This window comes from Colobus angolensis, unplaced genomic scaffold (genome assembly GCF_000951035.1).
Source record: "Colobus angolensis palliatus isolate OR3802 unplaced genomic scaffold, Cang.pa_1.0 Scaffold504, whole genome shotgun sequence".
NCBI lineage: Eukaryota > Metazoa > Chordata > Mammalia > Primates > Cercopithecidae > Colobus > Colobus angolensis.
This window is the reverse complement of record NW_012118533.1, coordinates 824,563-830,722: the sequence shown is the minus strand read 5'-3', so window position 1 is coordinate 830,722 and position 6,160 is coordinate 824,563.

The following is a 6,160-nucleotide window of genomic DNA, read 5'->3' as shown; positions in this document are numbered from 1 at the left end:
CAAAAAAAAAAAAAAAAAAAAAAAAAAAAAGGAAATGTGAGGACATGAGATTTGGGAGGGGCCAAGAGGCCGAATGATATGGTTTGGCTCTGTGTACCCTTCCACATCTCACCTTGAATTGTAATAATCACCATGTGTCAAGGGTGGGACCAAGTAGTGGTAATTCAATCATGGGGGCAATTTCCTCCATACTATTATCATGATAGTGAGTGAGTTCTCATGAGATCTGATGGTTTTATAAGCATCTGGCATCCCCTCTGCCGGCACTCATTCTCTCTCTTCCTGCCCTGTGAAGAGGTGCCTTCCAACATGATTGTAAGTTTCCTGAGCCTTCCTAGCCATGCAGAACTGTGAGTCAATTAAACCCCTTTTCTTTATAAATTATCCAGTCTTGGGTATTTCTTCATAGCAGCGTGATAATGGGCTAATACAATGATTCTCTTTTGAAAACCTTTAAATAGGAGTGGATACAATTTTTGTTTAGTAATTTATTAAGTCAAAAACTAATTACAAACTCACCTAATGTGGACTTTTCCATATTCTAGAATTGGATAAGAAATACTACATCAAGAAAAATAGTTAAATTTCACATTCTAACCCCAAAGTATCACTGATTGTGGTAAAAAAATGAAAGTGAACTTGTCATGATTTTAAGAATACTGATAAAACATCTCATTGGCTCCCACAATCAGGAGTACTTTAATATAAAAAATAAATATTGCCGTACTCATACTAGTTAAAGCTTTCAGATATGAGCTAAAGCTAGGCTTAATGTCCTAATGTACAAGCTAGGTGTGAAATCCTTCTAAGCACAGTATATGTTTTCTCATTTATACAATCCCTAAGACTAGCCAAGTTGTGGCACTCTTTAGATATTCATTAGCACACACCAATATGCTGTAGATATCTCCTCTGGAAGTTAATGAATATAACTTCCCCCACATATGAAGGAGATATTTCAAAGCAAGCAGGAGTAACTTAATTTTTCTGTTCATCACAGATGCTTGGAAATTCTAGCAAAAGCTTTGTGGTGGCTGCTAAAAGTAACTCTACCCAATCATGGAAATTTTAGGTGGTGAAATGGAAGGAAAGTATTCTAACCATGGGAACAATGTCAGCAAAGTTAGAAAATGAGCTGGGATAGAGCATAGGATCCCTGGGATGGCATAAAAGCTGACAGGGAGGTAGGTTAGGCCAAGGCTGCTGTCCTTGGATGTCATACTGTGATGTTTAGAGCTTGTCCTGGTTTCAAGCATCATAGTGGCATGATAAAGCAGTATTATAAAAAATGACCCTCATAGTAGTATATGAGATCTCCAAGCAGACATCAAGTGCAAATAAAGTAGAAATAGGAGTGGGTGGGAGTTTCAGGAAGAGTCCACTGTTAAGAAAAACACAGTCTCAGGATGTACAAAGGGAGAAATAGTTTTAATGACAAGGCAGCAGACAGAGTCAAACGTCTAGAGAGTATAAACAGAGAAAAAATTGTTGAATTTGGCAAATAGGATTTTGTCAGCGAATTTAAAGAGAGGATTTCAGTAGGCACAAATGTGGCAATGCTAACTAAATAGTGGCTTAAAATTAGAGTACATAATTATGTGGACACAATGGTTGTTAATTTTGAATCCAAAATGTAGGTAATAGTGAAAATTTTGGCAACCTGTTTACAGGTTGCAGGGAGGAAAGGTTTGGAGGTAAAATGATTAAAGACGTTTTAAATTAAGAAAATAATGAGGAAGCAGAGACTATGAGGAGGAAAAGGATTGAAATTAGCCCCAGAAAGAGAAAGGGGCAGATCTTCCTCAGATACAGAAAGGAAGCAAGGAAGAAAGATGAGTATAAACAAAGGGTAGTTGTGAGTAGAGAAGAAGGAAGACAGGTAAAATAGTGACAAAAGAGATAAACTCTATTGTTAAAACAGGACATGAGATTATCTAATGAGATAGAGGCTAATGGAAAGAGATTAAAGGTTTGAAGTAATCTGAAATTTAGAAGAAGTGTTACTAGGATATTGATACATGAATAAAAAAATTTGCTTTTTGCAGTGAACTAAGTATATTAGAGGCCACAATGAGTCAAACCGACACATACCAGTGACTCTTCATATTCTATAGCCTATGAGCATTAAAAAATGATAAATTGGTCAGGGGTTTATCCAGACACAGCAGATCTGGGTATAGGTTAAAGGTACAAGGCAATCTACAGTGCTAGGTGTGTGTAAAGGTGACTGATGAAAATTCTGACCAAGCAAGGAATCAAGTGCAGTCAGAGGGAATAATGACTGAAGAAAATGAGGAGCTAGGCCATTAGAGGTCTCCATGAGGGCAGATTCTGGTCAATGAGCGTGGGAGAACATTTGAAACACAGAGTGCAGCAATATTACAATGCCAAAGGTATGGTGGCCTTTCCTTCCTAACAGTCCCCCTGGAGTCCTATAAACTTTAAAAAATGGATGAAATAATATAGAAACTTGTACTGAAAGATAAACAATTGTTTACAATCATTTGAAGTCTTATTGTTTGGTTCATAGAGCATTTTTAGGAAGATCCAGCCTCACGAAATAGAGAGACATGTCTACTATTACCTTCCAAAGAGCAATGAGTGATTAACAGTCATCATCAAAATTCACTCTACGTAGAACGTAAGATTAATAAATTCACCTCTCTCTTTGTCTAATCATCTCTCTGAGCATAAATCAGGCAGCTTTGGTACAGTTAATTTTCTCAGACTCAAGAATGGCATTTTCTTAAGGTAAGTTTATATTAATTTAGTAAGCATATATTGAAGGCCTACTATGTGCTGAGACACTGTTACCAAGGAATCCAAGCATGCCTAGCTCACAAAACTCCTTTGATAAAAGTATCTGCTGGAAAGTGCTTTATAATTGGTCAAGGGAAAAAGAAAAAATAGGGAGGCAGTCAGCAATTGAGCAACTATGACAAAGGAATGAGTTAATAGTAGTATGGAATACCACATACATGAGAAAGAAAAGGAAGCTATAAGTCAAATAACAATTCAATCCTGAGACCCAGTTGGATAAAAAGAAAAGGAGAGAGAAAATAGGTAACAAAATACATAAACCAAGCAAAGTCAAGAATTAGGAAAACTGTAGGCCAAGTACAAAAGAATAGTGTCAATTTCAATGATAAAAATGTTGCAGTTAAAACAGTATGATAAGCTAACCATACCTGGGTTAAGGAGACATGATTGTTAATATCCAATCAGAATAATGTGATTGTTTGCACTCCAATAATAATTTATACTCTGGTAATTAAATATATAATCAGTATTCATGATGCTGGATTGTAGATAAGAGAAATAACAAGCTAGAGGGGAATTATATTGTATTTTACATATGTGTGACAAACAGATAAATAAATGATTACTGGAATGTACATATCTCCATGAGTCATTTTTGTATTAGGATACTTTTACATACAATAGACAGAAAGGCAACTCAATTCATTAAAGCCAAGAGAAGAAGGCACTAATGTGCTATTTTATATGACAAAAATTTTCAGGGGAAATGTTAGCTTCAGGCATGGTTGGATCCAGAGACTCAAACAATATGATCAGTATTCCATCATTTTCCATTTCTTGGTCCAACTTAGTTTTGTGATTACTATATTTTAAGCATGACCTCTCTATATTACAGGTACTGACATTTCCATTCTGTCCCTTTCCTTACAGGAAGCAATCCTCTGCTCCCAGAAAAATAAATAAATGAATAAACCTTCATAATATTTCATGACAATTTTTTTCTTGGAATTTAATCTTGTGCACCTACTTTCTTCATGTATCAATCTCTGAACTGTAGCCAGGGATAAATAATCCATATGAGCCATTGCCCACTCCCCAGGCTAGAGTTGGAATAAACTCAACCAAACCATATGGACCTAGAGAGAGGAGGGCTGTTCCCAGATAAAAAATGGAGTCACTGTTATCATAATCATGTTTTAAATTAGTATTTCTCAAGCTAAGTTGGTAGGCAAGAAAGTGTATCAGGATCTTAGAGGTGGGAAGAAGAATTTTATGATAATAAGTAGGAGATATGGAAAGAAGGGGGAACATGTATTGAATAAAACTGAGAACTACTATTTGAAATATATTACTGTCTCTGATAAGGATATAATCTATGCTATTTCTATATCCAAATGTCCACACAACATACATATGTTGTTTTCTGATCCAACTTTATAAAAAATAATAGGAACCTTTCTATTTACTATCAACCTACTTGTTCCTGAAGAAAGAGAAGCTGTCTCAGTTCATTCCCCATCCAGTCTAGCTTTTATTAGAGCTGTCTATGATAAACATGCCTAGAAGAAATAAAACATTCATCACAAAATAAGTAGCATGAGATAGTGGAATCTATGTACGAGTGTGGGTGTAGGTATTATGTGCCACTACTTACTCTGACATTTCCCCAAACTTCAATTGTCTACTTTTTTTTTTTTTTTTTTTTGAGACGGAGTCTCGCTCTGTCACCCAGGCTGGAGTGCAGTGGCATGATCTCAGCTCACTGCAACCTCCACCTCCTTGGTTCAAGCAATTCTCCTGCCTCAACCGCCCAAGTAGCTGGGACCACAGGCCCACGCCACCATGCCCAGCTAATTTTTCATTTTTCGTAGAGACAAGGTTTCACCATGTTGGCCAGGCTGGTCTCAACCTCCTGACATCAGGTGATCCACCTGCTTCAGCCTCCCAAAGTGCTGGGATTACAGGCACGAGCCACTGCATTTGGCCTAGAGAGAAGAAATTTCTAAGCATCAAAGCATTCAAGAGAAAGCAGAGCATAAAAGTTTGGAAAATTTGCAGCCTGACGATGTGATAGAAAAGAACACCCAATTTTATAAGTGTCTGGCATTTTCCTACTGTCACTCATTCTCTCTCCTGACCCCCTATGAAGAGGTGCCTTCCACCATGATTGTAAGTTTCCTGAGGTCTTCCTAGCCACACAGAACTGTGAGTCAATTAGACCTCTTTTCTTTGTAAATGACCCAGTCTCAGTTATTTCTTCATAGTAGCATGAGAATGGACTAATACAGTAATTTCTGGGGAGAAATTCAAGCCAGCTGCCAAAATTTGCATAAATAACAAGGACTTGAATGTTAGTCAGCAAGACAATGGGGAAAATGTCTCCAGGGCATGTCAGGGACCTTCCTGACAGCCCTTTTCATCATAGACCTGGAGGTCTAGGAGGGAAAAATGGTTCCATGGGCTGGGCCCAGGACACCCCTGTTCTGTGCAGCCTCAGGACCTGGTGTCCTGTGCCTCAGCTGCTTCAGCTATAGCTGTGGATAAAAGGGGCCAAGGTACAGCTTGGGCCATTGTTTCAGAGGGTGCAAGCCTCAAGCCTTGGTGAATTCCTTGTGGTGTTGAGACTGTGGATGCACAGAAGTCAAGAATTTAGGTTTGGGAACCTTTGCCTAGATTTCAAAGGATTTATGGAAATGCCTGGATGTTCAGGCAGAAGTTTGCAACAGGGGTGGAGCCCTCATGGAGAACCTCTGCTAGGGCAGTGCCAAAGGGAGATATGGGGTTAGATCCCCACACAGAGTTCCCACTGGGGCACTGCATAGTGGATCTGTGAGAAGAGGGCCACCATCCTCCAGACCCCAGAATGGTAGATCCACCAACAGCTTGCATCATGCACCTGGACAAGCCACAGGCACTCAGCATCAGACCATGAAAGCAGCCAGGAGTGTGGCTGTACCCTGCAAAGCCACCCAGGTGGAGATGCCCAAGGCTGTGGGAACCCACCTCTTGAATCAGTGTGACCTGGATGTGAGACATGGAGTCAAAGGAGATCATTTTGGATCTTTAAGTTTTAGTGATTGCCCTGTTGGATTTTGGACTTGCCTAGGGCCTGTAGCCCCTTTGTTTTGGCCAATTTCTCCATTTGTAATGGGTGTATTTGCCCAATGCCTGCACTCCCATTGTGTCTAGGAAGTAACTAACTTGCTTTCAATTTTACAGGCTCATAGGCAGAAGGGACTTGCCTTGTCTCAGATGAGACTTTGGACTTGGGCTCTTGGATTAATGTTGGAATGAGTTAAGACTTTGGGGGACTTTTGGGAAGGCATGATTTTTTTTTTGAAATGTGAGGACATGGCCGGGCGCGGTGGCTCAAGCCTGTAATCCCAGCACTTTGGGAGGC